This window comes from Epinephelus moara, chromosome 4 (genome assembly GCF_006386435.1).
Source record: "Epinephelus moara isolate mb chromosome 4, YSFRI_EMoa_1.0, whole genome shotgun sequence".
Lineage (NCBI taxonomy): Eukaryota > Metazoa > Chordata > Actinopteri > Perciformes > Serranidae > Epinephelus > Epinephelus moara.
In genome coordinates, this window is record NC_065509.1 from 14,088,710 (window position 1) to 14,108,562 (window position 19,853).

Sequence of the window (19,853 nt, forward strand, 5' to 3'; positions counted from 1 at the left end):
ATGGATTTTCAGGCTATTGTTACGATATTGCTTGGCATGTACTGCTAATTGTCTAAAAACAGAGACAGGGTGATGAAATGGATCTAGGATGGTCACTGAATGTTGACACTGAGTCACCCCTGAATGATAAATAAGCCCATTTAACTTCACTGCAAACTGCTCAGAGGCTGTCCGCCGCTTTTCACCTGACTGCGAAGATGGCCTATCTCGAGCATGACTCGACAAGACTTGGTACGTTTAAAATTTAAATGGGAGCGCAAATCAACGCATGGTGTGACCCTTCCCGGTCAAAAGTGCCAATGGAAAAGCCCTACATAGTGCACCACTTAAGACCAAACCCCATAGGACCTTGCCTCCATAGGGCTGATGTCAAAGTGGTGCTCTAAATAGAGAATAGGGTGTCCTTTGAGATAGAGGGGGAAAAGGACCCAGATTTAAGTGGCTTCATTTGCATGCGTGAATCCCTCACTTAAGCCCATTTGAATCGCACACACCAGCAACCACAGACACAAACGCACATATGCACGCCCTCGCACAAAGTCCCCAGCACACAAATACACACACTTAGCCCAGACACATTCTTCCCCCTTTTTTCCTAGAGTCAGAGGACATTAGCACTGCATCTATTTCTGGAGGCCCATTAAGGCCGTAAAACATTTAAGATCCACACAGAGTGATTCCGACTGTCAGAATGACCCGTTCTTTCCCCATTTCTCCTGCTCATGTAAAAAAGCTGACACGAAGCTTGTGACAGAAACATGTATTTGGTGCCGTTCCGGATTCGGCTGAGTGGGCTGGCACGCTGGCTGGATGGGAGGAAGTGGGGTTGAGAAGAGTTAGGTGGTGGGGGGTGGGGGGATGGGGTGGGGGACGCAGTCGTTCGCCCGCCAAATGGGTCCATTTTGCTGAAATGTGAAGCCTGCACTTTCCTGACACGCTATAATAAATCTATCAATTGTGTGTGGGTGTGTGTTATATGTGTGTGCACCATGCATGAAGAGGAAATTGGTGGCATCTAAACAGGAAATATCCCCTTCCTTTCCCCTCTATAGATGTGACAGTCACAGTAACAGCTAACAGCTCAGTTCACCATAACACAGGGTGGCATATGCCTTATAATGGAAATGCTTTGTACCAGTGAGGGACAAACAAGGTCTCACAAGTACGCATACACACACATGCATATTACACACACACACTCGTTGAAGCTAATGTGGGATGGGTGAACAACCTTGTCTGCCTCCCATCTCAAATCTATACATAAATATATCATTTGCTGTCCAGTGAGGACTAAATCCATGAAAGCAGCAATGCTAGGCTACTTTAATGTGAAATGACAGGCTTCTAGGCAGCTCTTAGAAGCCTAACAAGCTTGAATAGTCTCTATTTCCAGAGGGGGAGTGTAGAATGCTAGCAGAATGTTAGCTTTACTATATATATATAGATCATTATTGCACACAACCCTGAACACCCCCTCAGCCTCTGTTTCTTCCACCTCCCATCCGGTCGCACATACAGAACGTGTGGAAAGAAGCATTTCCTTGGCAGATGCTTTGTGTCTTTGCTAAGCAATTACTTGTTGCTTTAATGTATTTGTATAGTTGCTATGCATTTACATGTCTGTGTAAAAGCCATGAAATTCTAAATTATTTGTCATAAGTGTTGGCTAAATCCTTAGTTTCAGTTCCTACATGACGAAAAATTACTCCCACGCTGTGTGACAAATCCACAACTTGCAATTTACAAATTTTGGAGAAGAGATTCAAAAACTTAGCCAAGGTTCATGAAGTTCATGAAATGAGTTTTGCTGGTGAAGGACTGGCTTTAATGATGAAGTTGTGGACTGTATGTCATAGAGGGTGATGGTGCCTCAATAAATTAATGTTAATTAATGTTAAATATCACAAATTATAGGAGATATGTATGATCTGTGCTCTGTGCATTAATTAGAAGATGTGTTACTCTGACCCAGGGACATGCACAAGAACTTGCTAAAGTTCTGCTCTGAAGTTTTGAATCAAGGTGGGGTGAGTCTTTTTAAGTTGTGGAAATAACGATGAACGCTTCAAAGCAATGCACAGCTTATCAATATTGCCCCATATTATGCTGTCACATGACCCAATCTTAGCTAGCTAGCTTGCTGGCTAATATATGGGTAGCGAGATTCTGACTATCAGCAGCTGAGGTATTATGTTAGAAATGTCAAGCAAACATTGACATAATTCATTTAGTATTAAGCAATAACATAACTAACATAATGTTAAAAAAAAAAAGGTGCTGTTCTGCAGGGGGCTATCCCAAAAAGCCACAGTTCAGAGAGCTTTGGAGCACCTGATGAGCAAGTAAAATACTTCAAATAGCTATAGTGAAATAAGAGATGGTAAGGCCAGGAAATGTGTTCACAAAATCCTACACAACATTTTTTAATTCTCTTGTATTCTATTATTGAGTCACTGTAAAGTAAGGCAAGTGCAATATTTGCATACATTTGCTGTTCTTTGAATAATTTATTCAGGTGTGAATACTTGACAGACCATTTTCCAAAAAAAGCCCCACATTTGCAGAGGGCACGGCGCTCCATGTAGACAGATGGCATAAAAGCTGTGAAAAAAATTAACCCAGTTTACTCTGAAAATGGACTTAATGTTAACTCACAGTGACAGTGTGCAGTTTTATTTCACTATTCTTCAAAATTTGAAACAATTTACAAATGTAAAATTGATTTGTGGTTCATTGAATGACCATGTTTACACCATTCAGGCACATCCTGAATGGTGTAAACATGGTCATTCAACACTTAAAATTGGGAAGGGGGGATTGCCCTTTTTTTTAGGTTAGAGCCCCTGAAATGTCTGTGCATGTCCCTGCTCTGACCAGAATAACTTGTTAATGGGATTATTTTTTTAAAAGACTACCGATGAGAGCTTAATTAATGGTTGTGGTTAAAAGGAAAATTAAAAAATATTTTTTTGCTATTTCAAAACCTAACCCGATAATAGCATTTTAATGACTTTACACAGGCACTTAGTTTAATGGGCAAACTATAAAAGAATACAGAATACAGTAATTACAAAGACTTGTCTTGTCCTCACCTATAGATGCTGGTGTGGATTGCTGGAAATTATGTTTTCTGCGAGGCCAACATTTAACAGTTTGAACAACAATAAAAATTTCTGAGCCGATTATGGAACATGAATGTAACCAAATTAAACACACAATTAAATACATAGAGATAACACATCTGGTTTAAGGCAGAACTGTCGCTGTATCTCCGTGTTCCTGACATGCTCCATTGGTGAACATTTCAGAGCGAGTCATCGGCCAGACAGTTAAACTAGAGAATCCTGAAATTAATTTTTAAGATTTATAGCAGCATTAAGAGTTAAATAATCCAGGTGATGAAGCTTTTCGTTAATGCTTGATTTGGCTGAACTTTGGATGCCCTTTGTGTCACCTTCTTCATTCTGCCTGCACTTTTATTCACTATAATTACCTTCTCGGCACGCAAGAGTAAAACAGCCTTTACCAAGCCACGCCATGATATTTATCTATTATATATGAGTTAATATTCCCCAAGTTAACTTTTTTATCCCCTGTTTATGAGGTATTTTCTGCTATGGACAAGATATATCTCCAAGGTTTGGCCTACACTTTGGCCAGCATTGATCCACACCTTGGTTTTTCCTCCTATCTCCCTATGACTTCTCTTTACACTCAGAAAAAAGAATCGGAGCACAAAAGCTTTTCCCTGGGGCACTAACCTATACAGTTACAAGACAGAACTATTTCTTGTAAGTCATTTTTGTGCCTTCAAAGGTACAAATGTGAACCCAAGTGACTGAAATGAACTTTTCAGGGAAAAATAAAAAAAAACATGTCACAAAGTTGAGAAAACAGTGTGATATCCTTTCTCCCATTTCCAGTGGACTTCCTCTACACTCCTGTCTGCCACTGCTGACCTGAGGAGGGAGCAGACAAGCCGTGCCAATGCTTTTCATTGACAAGCTGCTTCTTTTAATCAGGGCAGCGATAACACCGTCCCCTCCAGACACCAACCGCACCACACAGGTGACCCGATAGCCAGTACGAGCAGAGGTCGTGTTGAGCAAATACTTTCTGTCTTCGACTGAATTTTTTTAACAGTGTTGGAAAAAGGCTGTCTCAAGGCTGTCCATGATAGATTAGAACACTGAGGGTGATCTACATTAACTTGAAGTCATTTACACCCCTGTACAGATGGTGGCATGTGCTTAATAATTAGCTATTGTCTCATCTTGTCTTTGATCTCACGTGCATGGCCTCGTTGTCTAGCAGGCTTTAGCCATTGCATTGGGAGGCTAAATCCCTACATGAAATGGCAAAATGTCACAGCACCTATGTGCCCCATGTTTCTCTGCATAGTCGGTGTCTCTATTCATATTTAGGATTCATAGTGAGGAAATAGAAATACAGTTTGCGTAATCCAGTTGAAATTCATGAGCACATTTTAAGCACTTGAAGATCCAGTCATCACTAAAATGTATGTCATGCAAAAGAAACATTAAAAACAAACTGAATGGCCAGAGTTGCCATATTGACATTTAAGGTGTGTTAACTGACTCATGACTCAAGTGTTGAATAACAATAATAAGGAGAGAATGCAATAAAATGTTCCACCTTGAAAGTTGCCAGAAGCTGCCAGCAGCAGCGTATGAGTGGCACAGTGAATTAAATTATTTTCTCTCAGTCTATAGCCAGCTAAATGTTAACAAGTAAAGTTGAAGGGGCAGCAAAACTTTATTTCATTTATAGTTATGGTTGAATAATGTATGTACACTTGCAGCAACAGCGGTTACATAACCTTCAAAACGAGCCACAACTTAACCCTGTGCATGCAGGTAGTTAAACGAATAGCACAGTTACACAACTGCTTATGAATAAATCAATAGGCTTTTTCTGTATATCATTAGAAAATGTAAATGACTGAATGACAATCATATGCTATTAAACGCCTTATCATTAAAAAAGAAAATTAAAATGTCAGGTAATAATAGATTATGCAGAATTATTATGACACTGTCCATCAAAATGACAGACAAAGAGAGAGTTTTAAGCAACCTCCGTGTAGGAGTTGTTGACAAGAACATGATCCCACACAGGCTTCCCAGCAGCAAACACTGTCAACTGATGTTGTGTTCAGCCAAGCCAGAAGCCCTGCAGCAGCCTCTACGGACGAGTGCTTTGTCCCTCTGTGCCACCCCATATAGAGTGTGGCACCTTAACCCAGTGACTATTGATTTCTGTAGGCAATACTATTAAAACTGTGATTATAACATCGACACATTAGGAAATCGAATGTGATCACACTCTACAGGGTAGCAACAGGTCTAGATGGCAGCAAAATACCCTGTGAGATGTCACGCCCCATGTGTCAAGTGATCATTTTAACTAACAAGTATCTTTCCCTTACCTTAACAAAGTGTTTTTTGTGCCTAAACCTAACCCGACTGTAACTATAGTGTTGTTATACCATTAAAATGCAAGACAAGAATGTTTTGAAGCGGCTTGCGAGACTTTCGCAAATCTAAGTTGCCATTTATCCATGACCCAACGAACACCAGCAATACTCCAATAATTTTAATTTGAGAGAAATTCAGTGAGACCTTTTGCATCAGATTCCTACACTGCCACACATTGTAAAATAGTAATGGGTAATAATTAGATCTCTACTCTACCTGGTGCATGCTGAACAACTGCTGCTCATATTTAGGCTGAATCGGGACCATATTTTTGCCTTCAACTATGAGAAAAGTCTTATGGCAGATCAAAAGGTATGTATCAAGTCTCATGTGGGCCCATTATGGTACACCTGTAAAAAAATGTTCTTCTCGGTACAAACATGAAAACCCCTGCTGTAAACCTCCATCTGAGTGTGCTCAGTGTTTTCATGTATCGACTGTGAAAACAAATTTCCTCTCTGAGGATAATAAAGTATCTGTCCACTTTACTGAGGTGCAGGCTTGTTCTGCCTTTGTCAATAATATTCGTGTAGATGTGTTTTCTCAACGTGCCTACTGCTGCACCGGGGACTAGTCAATATCCCACAATGCACCTCTGACCTGTGGGCAAACCTGCCTCACTCTTCCTTTCAACTTCCGATGGACATTGATTTTCTAGCATCTCCCACTCATATATAAATGTGGCAATTGAGGAGATGTGAACAGGGATGTATTTTAAGTACAGATCGGGGGCTTTGAGTAGATAAGAAGATAGAGAGGAATATTTTCTTCAGATGCAGCAAATTCACAAACATGAAAAAAGCCTTGTAGCATCCAAAAGTAAGCCAAGAGAAAGAATCTGTTGCCGATGTTATTGTTCTTCTGATCACAAAGTACAGTGTGTAAGTGTGAAGAGTGTTACACCATGGATGTATGATATGTGAGGCGCTATTCTAGGGTGAAAATGTGTGTGTGTATAAGTGAGAGAAGGCGGTATCTAGGTCTTTGTGATGAATCTGTTTCAGTGGCAAGCAAGGTGCTGCGAGCAGCATGCCGTCTGTTAATTCACATTCGCCGCGGGTGGTTAGAGTCTGTGGCTGATGATACTGGGAGGTGTTGAGAAATGGAGGGACAGAGGAAAGGGAGGCTTGACAAAATGAACAAAAACTATGTGCAGGGATGATACCTGTTGTCAGCCGTCGGCAAAAAAAAAATTAAGGCATAACTATAACTCACTGGCATTCACTTAACAAACCAGTTCCCTGGTGGCTGCACCCAGTAAATAATTGCATTTAAAAAAAAACGCTTCAAAATTGCAAAGTGTACACTACAGCATGAAGAGACGCAGCTTTATAAAAGAAATATTTCAGCTCAGTGTGCTGGAGTTTAAAGCCACTCTGTGCTTGTATAAGTAAAATTAGCTGGAGCAGCAATCTCAGCTGGAGAGGTTTTGATCTCTGAGCCATCATGTCTTCATTAAAGTATTAACCGATGATTGCAGCAACACCGACCAGCCGTGTTTAGTTCAGCTGCAATTATAACTCGTGTTACATCCACGCAATCATAACCTTCGTCTGTGATAAACCTTCCCACACAGAGCTGCCTCTCATGGCCGTGCATCGGTCACGGAGTGCATTAATCTATAGATTTCTCGCTCTCCTTGTTTTCCCTCTCAGCCTCTGGCCAAACATTACCAGCGATTGTGCATCACCCTGCATTCATTCCACTAATGTAGCACACAACTGCAGATATACATTTGATACATTGCACTTCTCACCCGCTGTACCCCCGTCCCCCCCCAGCTCCTTCTTTACTTCCCCCTGCCTGAGATATCAGGGGAAATCCATTCAGCTAAGACGGTCCAAATGTAAATAGCTCTTGCATAAGCCCTGCCCACTCAAGATCACACCACAGGAAAAAAGAAGTAGCAGTGCCCTGAGCTGTGAGGACAAGAGGATGCAGCAAGTCCAAACCAAGATGATTTATATTTAGTTGCTATTTGGATGACTTTGTGTTGTACAGGTTGAAATACAGCTCCAGATCTGGTTTATAGTGGTTGAAACCCCTCTGTTTCCTGTCTTGTAAAGCAGAAAGAAAAGATACTGCTACATCACCCGCATCACATAAATCAGGCATGAAAGCATAATGGTGAGGATTTGACTGAGGGCAACCGAGGGCAAGGACAGACATATGAGATATTACTCTCATTCATTCTTCTTCCCTCTGTTTCCTCCACTCCGTCTGTGAGCTGACCCATCTCTGGTGCTCACCCAAAAAGACTGGAAAAGAAGAACCACATCCGCCTATTGCCAGCCGCATACCCCATTATCCCTGTCTCGCTCTGCAGCTACGATGGGGCACAGCTCATGCTTCCCCGAGGTGATCATCTCTCAACACATCTCGCAGGCTAGACTCATTTCTGCTCGTTCCCAAATCGTACAGGGATCCTCCCCGCTCAGGCAGGGCTGCAGTCATTCCCTTTTTTCCACCACAAAACAATAGATGAATGTACCTTGAATGTAACACCAGTTTCTCCAGGGAGGGAGGGAGACCTTAAGAACTGGTGGAGCATATCCACTCGGTCTAAAAACTACGGATCTGTAGTTCCTTGAACAGAATAGAATACAGCCCGAGGTTCCAGATGGACAAAAGGGGAATCGGCTTACAGGGTCAGCCGCTATTACTCACATTCATGCTTCATCATGTATGCTGCTTATTATTTTTACTCAAACTGAACTAATTAAATCAAACAACTGACCATTCGCTTAACCCCTGCCATGGTCAGCAATTGCCCAATCATAGCTTAGCAACCATAACTAGGCACGTCAGGCATAGGGCTGTAGCCTTTCCAAAACCAAAAACACAAGAGTATTTCTGCTCTAACAGCCAGTTTTTATTCCTAGGCCATCAAATACCGAAGCTTTGTCAGAGGCAGTCGGTGTCTGATTCTGATGCACAAGGCACCCTTTAGCATCTGTATGAGACGTACCCAGCTTTCAACTAATTTCAATGTAAACCCATGTCTGGCAATGACATAGCATAAAGAGATAGAACGTCTGAGTAGGGTGGGAGGGTGTGGAGGTGGATGGGTCAAACAAGCATAAGATTTTCATCCAGGAGATCGTTTGTGTCCTTTGTAAAACATTGTGTTTTTTAAAATTACGTTACGTGCTCAATGTCCCATGACATACATGTCCAACAACATGCGTCACACATGTTAACTTTAAATAATAAACTGACTTTTTCAAACCAAACCATGATTTTTTTAAAAACCTAACTAAGTAGTTTTGTTGCCTGAAATTAGTTTTGGTGACAAAACCCATGTCTCCTGTGAACATGGAAGTTCAATTTGTAAAGATATAAAAAAGTTTAAAAAAAAAGATAAATAAAGATTTGTAAAGATTATACTGTCATTTGAGTTGACTTTTCCTTTAAACTTCTCAAAAACTGTACAGTAAAATCACATGAAAGTTTTCGTGAACAAAGTCACAGTCACCCTGAACAGGAATCCTTTTAAAACTTCATATAACCGATTAAGGATTTTTTTCAATGAAATGTAAAAAAGAAGGAAATAATTACTGTGTTATAATGTATTTTGAGGTGACGTGACCTTTATATTTATCAAAAACTGCACAGTAAAACCAAATGAACCTTTGTATGGTCAAAGTCAAGGTCATTCTTTCAGCTGACTCATGAGGGAAAGGTTTTTATTACAGGTCAAAGATGATCAGGCTATTTGATGGTGTTTTAACGCAGGAGCTCCCTTTTTTTTAAATAAAAAAACAGTACAGCAGTATAACCTTTTTATTATTACTAGATTTTATATAAGTTGCAACTTAATGTCGATTTACTTGGTGTATCAACTTGCTGAAATATGGATCTTGCTTCATGCTTTTGGGTGCTTCAAGCACCCGTACAATAAACCGACAGCTAACTTGACTTGCAGTAAGAACCAGCAGTCAAGACCACTATTAAACTATTAAACATGATTTTAAGGTTTCGCCGTTTAACGGTAAACCTGTAAATATAGCGCGATAATCAATCACACAAATGAAACTCATCATCTAAACATCGCTGTGTCTTTCTGCAGCATCCTGTGTTGCAATGGAGGGCCTATAACGGATGATTTTTCACCTGCTGCAGGTGAAAGGTCATCATGTGACATAAACTGACTGATGGCAGCAAGGTCATTTTATTTAGAGCTAAATTATTATTTGTTGTTTAATGATCTCCTTGATAAGGGCCACTGGCAGGCCTTCACAAAAAAAGAGCCTTGACAAAAGGGCACTTTGGACATCAAAGGGCAAAAGGGCAGGCGCTCAAGCACCCTCAGTCTCTCCTTCACCGTGTGTCTGTAACCCAGTGTTACCAGGGCCAACGAGCCTTTCATTAGCAAACTTTACCCTGTAAGGTTATGTGTAGGTAACGTTAGAAAAAGGATGTTCTGTCTCACACTACTAGACTCAATGGCTAATACTCTAATCACCTGCACACATTCACAGAGCCTGTGTGTGACAGAGCAAAGGTTATGATAATGTAACCCTGGTTCTATTGGCACAGGTGGAGCCCTCTACCTCTGGTCTCTGTCACTCCGAGGCTGCTCGCTGAAAGGGGTGTAGGATGGCTGACAGATTTGTGGTACAGCCTTGTATACTGTGGGGTCCACACGTAGTCCAGTAGGTATTTCCTGATTGGGCAGCTACTTTTATGCAAATTTTAGTAGCCGAATGCCCATAGAGTCCAGTAGAGGGCTCCACGTGTTACTAGAACTAGGGTTACAATATTGTAACCTACGATGCTGGGAGATACTTTATCAGATTTACTACTACTATTACTACTACTAGTACTAATACTTTATCAGGTTAATGTGAGAGGCTCAGTCCCGATCTTTATTTCAGGAGGTTTACACTCAAACAACTCGTCGCATCCACACGTTATCCAAGACAGCGTAATGCTCACAAAACCCATTGTTTAGTTGTAATTCGAAAAACTAACCTCCGTCTTACTTATCCAAATATGAAAGCTAACTAGGATTATGTTCTTATTACAAAACTAACTACAGGAACAATTGTGCTCCTTTATTCCTGTGTCTTCTACATTGATTATCAACTGGTGAGGATGCTAACTTTTTGCCTGGTATATGTAGCTTTAGTTCCAGACTTTTGGCCAACATGGCCACCAAGTTGGCTATGTGAGTGTTAAGGGTTCTCATTTCAAAACAAGTCAGCCAGTGAGTGCGTTTTTAACCAACTCAGGAAGCTAGTGTTACCATAATTAGCTCGCTAACTACTCTTGATAAAATGTGCCTGTGACAGTTGTCATTTAAGCCTGAAAAAAATAGGGTTAGAAAATGTCTACCACAGTCTGAAGTCATTCATTTTCACAAAATGACTGCAAATTTTGCTTGTAAACCTGTCTCTGTTATTATTATAAACTGCTGCACTTTCTGCACAAATTAAAAGCTTGACGTGCATATGACAGAGGGATGGGGTTTTTCCTCCTGGAGCAAAAGTGCAGCATTACTTCAACAAGCGCACATTAAAAGAAGGCTATTATAAAAGTAACAGTCCATAAACACAGCCCCCCCTTGAGTGATATTAAGTCCATTCATTCATGATATATAGCACACAACCATTTCCACCACCTCCTCATTTACTCGGATTTGATAATGCTTTCTGTTTCCTTTTCTTAATGATTGTTTGCAATTTCTTTATAACTATGCTACTTGCAATCACGATGCCTCATGTTGAGTTAATCTGCTGTTTGCTCGTATTCCATGGAGTCAGCTTAAAATGTTAAATTTAATGTAAAGGTTTGCCTGCATGTGCTCTTTCTACATCTTGCTCTATCCAGTCTCTCAATGTTGTGTGTGTGTGTGTGTGTGTGTGTCAGTGTATGTAGTATTGGCCACAGTGTGCACTGAATATTATCCACCTTGGCCAGACTCACTGCACCGGCTGGTGTTGATCTGATTCAGCTAGTACACACACATTGGAAGAAAAAACATCTGTTTGGAACAAAACACACTCGCACACAGACATGAACACAAAGCGCACGCTCGCTTGGAAGCACATGGACACACACAAACACGCTGTGCACATCCATTCACACACTCACCCCACCCACCGCAGATGCACGCATATAGACACTATCTGGAAATGGCATTGAGCATCTGCTTGGACAGCGCTAGGCTTTCAGTTTTTGTGAAACACTGGCAAGAGCCCTGCATTGGCCATGAGAAGCTTTTCTACTGCAGCATGGTGACCGGGTGACCAAGCAGCCGTCCAATTGTCTGCTCGCCTCATCCAGACACACATGCACACACACACACGCTTTCAACCGCAGACACTGCAATGCAAATTCAGTACCACCCTTCTCCCCCTGACACTACCACTCTCTTTTCCCAAGTCACCCATAAAAATGCTCATGCTTTTAGCGGCATTCGGAAGCATTTTAAGAAGCTATTTATTTAACAGCATGATTATCTATCTGGTGTTAGGGTGATCTATCTAGCAAAGTGATTGGGTGTGCTATTAACGCCCTCTCCTCTGGCACAGGTGGCAGCTGTTCAGAGGACATGTTAAAAAAAAGGGAAAAAGGCTCTGCTATTTGATGTATTTGTGATATTTTCCATATGTACACATCGCAATCCGTGCCACAGCTTGACAGCATATAAATGAATCTCTAACGCAGGGAGAGAGTGGTCAATCAAACATGCTATGATGAGCACCAGTGGGCACAAACATATCAGCATCCCACATCCTCTTTCAAAAATAAAATGCTATAAATAAACACAGCCTGCTTGAATGTTGAGGGCCTTGGGATAATTCCATGTATTGTAAATATGAGGGTGATGTCTTATGCCAATCTGTCATGTCTCATCTTAACAAATGTATCTCTTCAGGGAGCGCCGGTTTAGCGTTTAGCATGTACATACATCACATCAATGTCACTTGACAAAAGCACCCCATTTGTATCGCCGACAGCTCAGTTGGGGCCAAGGTGTGTGAATCTGTGGTGTGTTTTCGTGCGTGCATGGGTGTGTGCAGAGAAAAATGAGAGGGAGAAAGAGCGACAGTGACAGAAACAGAGGAAAATAAACAGAAACAAAAAAAGAGAGAGAGAGAGATAACTTGAAGGCAGAGAGAGTAAAGCCGAGGCCTGGAGGAGTTTTCAGTTATTTACATATGCAGATTCTGGTCACCCCAGATCCCTACCCTCATCAAGAGAAACCAATTAAAACTCTCTTCATTTAATGTTTACCTTAATTAACCGTAACAATTAATGGCTTTCCAAAGTCCTGTTGTGGCTTTTTCAATTAAACGCTGCCTGTGACAAAGGTTGCAATCCAATCCTATAAATCATACAGACAATTCTCCAGTGAGTAGAAGAAGTCCATCCCAGGGCAAAGTGAATGAGTGAAATAGGCTCATATATCACCTTTTTTTCATTTTCACTTAAAGTCGGGATGATATGAGGAATGCTTTTTAACCCTTTTAGATCACATCCCCAGGTATGTTGTGTACCTATTAAACAATATATGCCACACGCACATAAAAAATGTCTTCATATTCTTATATCAAAATCCAAAAATCTTTTCTTCCAAAACAAAATATTTGGTGATCTTACGTAAGCTAGTACCAACCAATTTCAGCCAATAATATCAGGACATCAACCCATCAATCAATCTGCAACATTTTGCCACATGCAGCTAGGGTTGTTACAGTATGAGATTTTCACAGTATGATAACCATCTCAAAAATATTGCAGTTTCACTGTATTACAGAATTGGTCGAAATGACCATTGACAGAATGAAAACAGAGGGTTATTTTTAGCTAAACAAACAAACGTAACTAAAGTAAATATTCCCCCTCCAGCTACATTTCTTTTAATATTGTAGATAAGCAACAGATAGCTGTCAATTCTAATACGTTAAAATGGGTATACAGCTGCAGCCCTACATGGAGCTAGTTAGCTAGTAAGCTTGGGCAGTATCAAGGTACTGAAACCTCCCGTCTACAACGGGCTTGAGACGTGCCCTCGTTGAGGACTTGGCTCAGATTCTGGAGTTACTCCTTAAGGAATCTGATCCCGTTTGATAGTATCAAGGTATGACAGTATACCGGGGTATTTAGAAATCCTGAAGGTGTGATTTTAATACCATTTAAGTGTTATTAAACTGACACGGAGATGCTGTACTGAGGTGATGTAGTGCATAGCACATGCCACCAGAGGTCAGTCTCTACTGTTGGAACAAGCAGATGAGCCGAAAAAGACGGCAACTTCGAGTAACGTTACAGGACTAGTAACAAAGAAATATGCTTTTGCCCCTGTTTAGGAGTAACGTCACACATCAGTTTATATTGAAATGACTTCTTCCAACTGGAAATACAGTTTAATAGCCAAATAATTTTATTCAACAAATTATTTTTTTAAGCCCACTGATGTGTCAGTATTCACCTCGGCAATAAAGGTCATCAGGGCCTCCAGCAAGAAGGGCACTAATTCCTGTTTATTATTCTATAGACGAGGAGTATTTAAAGCAGCAAGACTTGTCTAGGTGGGCTAATTGGATATTAGAAACACAGCATTGCGACAATGTCATGCGTGCTACGATGATTTCTATTATCAGCAACAAAGGTTTTTTTGTTAGCATTTTTTTTTTTTTTTGGTAACACAAATACCATCAAATATTGTATACCCTGGTTAAATGTCAGGAGGGTATGAAAAATAGATACCACCAAAGTCCATTAACTAGCTAGCAACAGCATGCAGTGTGGTTATCTGCAGCCAGCTATAATTTATTCAGCTGAGGAAGTGGTATCTAACCCCAGATCGGAGCTGCCTCAGCATCTAACATTACATTGAGGATGGGCTTCATCTCGCTCTATCCTGTATGCTAACATTGTCGGGGTCTCACGGTTGTGACGTGCCCACTTTTCAACAATTACACCGTTATCTCCATTTCCATAACAATGTGGCTGAGGCCTAATTCATTTATTTATTAATCTAATTAATTCATTCATTTATTCATCTCAACCTCGTCCTCCCCCTGATCTAACTATAGAAGAGGTGTGTGGAGCCAGCACTCTGCTGTACCTCCACTGAACTTTAAACCCGCCCATTTTTAGCAGTTCAATCAGATGCGGAGGATTTGATTTAAATCCTTCTTGTAACCGTACTTAGATCAAATATTCTGTTTCACTGGGAAATGCCTCACATAACTTCATTTCACTGGGACTTTATAAAGTACTTTTTTTTTTATTTTTTAGATGTGAACACTTTGTACTGGGCAAAAGTCTGTGCACACCTGGGCACTTGCACGCATGTGTGTTCACGTCTGTGTACGCGCACACATGGGCATGTGTATGTGTATGTGTCCAGCCGTCCAACCAGCAGCACTCATACTGGTCAGCAGATTGTTGGGTGAGACCCAGTGGACCATTAGCTGTCCGTAGCTGCCAGGGCTGAGAGCTGATAATGACAGGTGGTGTACACACCCTGGAGGTCTGACAGGCTCAGGGCACGGTGCCATGTAACAACAGCCTTTACTACTGGCACCACGGCTGTGAAGGCAGCCTTTAACACTGGCACCGACGCAGCCATGGCAGGAGTATCCCTGGCAGTATCACGACGGCTGCGTCGGAGGAGCAGCTATTACTACAAGCAGTTAAACTAAAATGGCAGCAACTGTTAATGGCGGGGAAACCACTACGCTGCCATTACTACCACTGACATCCTCTTGGCAAATGCATTCTAATCCCAATGCAGGCTCAGATGACAATTCTGATTATCAGAATAACAATGAACCTGTAGGTTCGCTATTCAGACAGGCTTTTTAGCAGCAGAAGCCTGCTTCGCGACAGGTCCCATTCATCCACACAGAGGACGGTATTGTGCAGGATAGAAAGGTCCTGATTTGCTTACTTTTCTGTTTCTTTCTCCATCATTGTTCAACTAGGCTTTCTAGGTGCCCATTCACAGAAGCCAACATCTTTTCACTATGCCTGCACTTCAGGTAAACAAAAAAAGGGGGAAATTTAGAAAAAAATTAATTTCCTCCTCCTCTCCATGGCAACCATTTCCTTGTCAATCCAGCTGTGTTGTGGCTACGTTTTCTATCACTCCTCCAAAATAAAATACCCCACTGACCCCTCAAACACACACAGAGCACAAAACAGCAGGAGCATGTGTGGGCATCTGAGTGTGTGTGTGTCCATACAGTACAGGCACCTTTGTGTCCTCCGCCCCCTCTCAGCCTCTCTCCCCCAGTGCAGAACACTCTGATTTGCACTAATCTCTCAGTACACTCTCGGGGCTATTGTTCCTTTCTGCTGTGAGCTTATTCATGTGCCACTCACCATGCTCTCCTCTCATTTTAATACTCCACAGCGCTGGGAGCTAAAAACAGTTTTAAGCCAGCTTATTCGACTGTTTATTAAAAAAAAAAAAAAAAATTCTGCTCGCCTCTCACCTCTTCTACTGTGTAGGTGATCGTGGAGTTGTGCGGGACGTGGCCGCTTATTAAAATGGCAAGTAGCGGTTGGACTCTGTGATGTTTCCATCACGCAGTTTATGTATACAGACAGCCTGTAGGCAGCCGGTGGACAACGTGAGATGAAAGCCACGGTTGATGTTCGGATTTGATGACTGTTGCCATGGCAGCGAGATGAGGATGGAGGAGGGGTGTAAGCATCCACAGAGAGAGACAGAACAGAAAATTATCCCTCACACTCTCTCTCTCTCTCTCTCACACACACACACACACACACACACGAACACAGAGGCGTAACCCCCCATCAACCAGCAGTACAGTCCAGTAGGTCTCCCTTTGGATCAGTGAGCTGTAAAGGTCCATCATTAGGCCAACAGGGTGGGGTCCAACATTCTGACAGCTTGTCATGAACAGAGGCCTGCATGGCTAACTATGTGATGAGACTGCTATTAAAGGGAGGAAAACCACACGGCTGTACCGTTGCTACAATAAGGCACCTGGCGGATTCATGGTAGCTCTTCAGCCTCTCCTGGATGGCTGAACGGGCGGTTCAATAAAAACGGTTTCTGGCTTCAGCGGACGTGTTTATAGCGTTTCCTCTGGCCAAGCGCGGCACCAGGGTTAAGTTGATCATCTCTCACTCTGGTAAAATAGCCAGGGGAGTCTGTGTACCACTAGATCAACTCTACAACTTAAAGACCCTAAACGTTACAGCTCAGATGATCGATATGGCACTGAGCAATGTTCTTTACGAGCTAATAGACAAATCCATTCCTGCAAAACCCCTTGGGCCTTGGGAAGGCAAGGGGGAAGTTAGAGTACGCGGCTGTTTGCCTGGTGTTGCCACTTAGACCTGGGCTTGCACGCACACACACAAACACGGCAGGGAAGTTGGAGGAGACACTAGGATGCAGCTTGTGTGTCTGTGCGTGTCCATATGTGTGGTTGTATTGGCACATCTGCAGATGTCTCCATCTCTCAGGGTATTGTAGTTTCCTGATTCCGTTGAGGTTATCACGGCTGCAGAGCTGCCAAGAGGAGATTTGTGTCTTCTGACATCAGAAGGAGGAAAAACACATAAAACCCATTTTCATTCACATTGCTTAAATGCTCTTATCTGACACTTTTGGATAAGGGAGCTTACATGAAACATTTGTAATTCCCTCACTATCTAATTAAAAGTCCAGATTGCCTAATAAATGTCAGAATTGCATCATACAGTCAAGAAATCCTGAAAATCTGATTCCCATCTGAGATCTAATTCTGTGTAACACCTGTTGCTATTTCACCAGATTCCATCAGTTCATCTAAATCGTATTCCAAACCTGGCTTTAACACGCATCAAATGACTGCTAGCTAAAATTAAAATCAGTATAAAAGCTAAACCTCGCCAGGATTTTCTGATGATGGCTCTCTAATATCCTGTGCAATGTCTTTAGTTGCCAGCGAGCCTCTCTGTCTTCCTATCTTCTCTGTGCCCTCCCTTTGTCTTTCTCTGTGCCGTATGCTTGCTCATTAAACCGTAAGGTCAGTTTTTCACTCCACTCTCCCACCCTTTGTCTCGACGCCCTTGCTAACCTCCTGCAACACTTACTTGAACACAGCTTGGCCAAACTTGACTGCAAAACTTTGGCACATCATTATAAAAATAATGGACCATGTTTATAAAAGATATGAGGGCCCTCTATGACATTGTGCATTCCCCCAGGCCCCCCAACTACCTAGTTTATAGCCGGTATGTAACATTTATGTTTAAGGTAACATTCATGCTTGTCTTATTTCAAGGCAAGGACAACAGCTACACTGTGAAAAAAATATTCTAAATGACTTTATTTGAAGGTCTAATGGCGGCAATCTATTTTTGGGCAATATGCCTCATTTAGTGTTGGTAAGTATGGACCTGGCAGGCATCTACTGCACTCTTTCAACCCTCATTCAAGGCAGAGAACATTTAATTTGCTTAGCCTTCATTTATTAGACAAGCATATTATAAGAAATGGAAATTAGTGGGTAAAGATATGAAAAAAAGCCTCCTGGCCCCTCTCTTGAGCACTTATAGTACATTTTGAAATTCTAACAAATGAGGATTGGTGAACTAGACTTCTCATGTATATTTGATTTTAGTTTTTATACTGTCAAAAAAAGTCATAAATGTGTATTAGAGTTTCCCAGAATCATTTTGCAGTGTCTTCAAATTACTTGTTTTGTCCAACCAAGTCCAAATCCCAAATTTTTCCAAATGACAAAGATATGACAGAGCGCAACGAGTAGCACAAACTAGCAAACTGGGCAGATCTGCCACCCATCTTGGACAACTGCACTGTTGAAAAATGCATGTTTTACACATGAACAAAGGGAATTAGAATTTGGAAGAAAATTCGCTCGTGAAATGAGTGTGCTCAAATTGAATTCAAGAGGCACAAGCTGTCAAGTGTAAATAAATTCATGTCTGATTACAATTAACAGGGAAGGGAGTTGCATTTCTGTTCAAATTACTTTGTCTCTATTGAGTGTTAGATCACATCATAGCATTTTAATATTCATTTTGCAACATTCTGCTTTGAAATATTCATCTGCTATCAGCCTGCTTAACAGACAAGATAAAAACCAAATAAAAGTTGAATACTAATGCACATGTTTTTATTTATTTATTTATATTTTAATGCTGTTTTATGTCATTGTGTCCTGTTGTGTTGTGTGATTGCACTGGGATTAACGCAGTGTCAATTCCCGGTCAGATCAACAGATGTGGGCTAACATGTCTTGATGCAATGGGATTACATCCGTACAAAACTATGTTTTCAGCACCACTACTTTGAAAGGGCTTGATTGCTAACTTGGGAACTATAAATGTTTGAGGCAATTTGAAAACCCATTTTCCTCTAACCATTATCTGCACTGTATGGCGGAAATGGAACACTCAAACCTTTCTAGTGTATTAATTTAGCACTGTGATCAGACAGTTATAAGGGAGTTGTCAAGTTTTTAAAAAATAATGGACGTCCTGCGGCCAATCAGAATCAAGTGCTTACTCAGGCCGTGGTAATTACACAGATATTTGCATTTTAGCACAGAAAGTTATCTACCATAATGAGTGATAGAGCCTTTCATTGGACTGCTGTTTGCAGTTGCCTTAGAACCCGTTCAGCTCAGAGGAAGATGTATGAAAAGTGCAGTCATGTAAAACCAGGAGTCTGTCTGCTACATGCCAATGTGTCAATCCCAAAAGTGGAGAGGGAAAAAAGATAAGCTAAAAAGATAGACGAAAGCCTAGAGTAAATCTGCAACTGATTGAACTAATGAAAAAGTGGCCAATTAATTAGCATCTCATTATAGGACAGTGTTGTAACCCAGATAATAAAGCTAATGTAGTTTTTTAAAATTATTCCACACTGCAGCAATTCAGAGGACTGACACCAAATCTATCTGCTCTCTCTCTCTCATCAGCCCTCCTCCTTTCTTTCCCTCGGCATTTATTTCAGCAATCAATTTTGCAATTCAATCAATGTCATTGCACATGAAAAATTTGATAGGAATAGATTGATTTCATGGGAATATTTTGACAGTTTTAGACTTGTGCTTATTTGCTTTCTTTGTGAGAGCTATTCAATACCACTCTCATGTCTGTATGTTAAAAATGTAGTTAGAGCCTGGGGATAATTAGCCTAGCTTAGCTCAAAGATCAGAAGCAGGAGGAAATAGCTTGCTTGGCTCTTTCTTTAATTCATAAATACGACTACCAACACCTCTAAAGCTCACTAATTTGCACATTTCATTTGTTTAATTCATACACAAACAGTTTCTGTACAGAATAAATATGATACAACTAGCTACTGAGACTAGCTAGTTTCTGGCTTCCTCCTGTCTTATGCTAATAAGC

General features: G+C 41.2%; 1 protein-coding gene across 1 annotated transcript in view; it reads right to left on the reverse strand.

Moving 5' to 3' along the window:
* tenm1 (teneurin transmembrane protein 1) overlaps positions 1 to 19,853 on the reverse strand; it is a 212,158-nt gene that overhangs the window by 166,346 nt on the left and 25,959 nt on the right. The window lies entirely within an intron of this gene.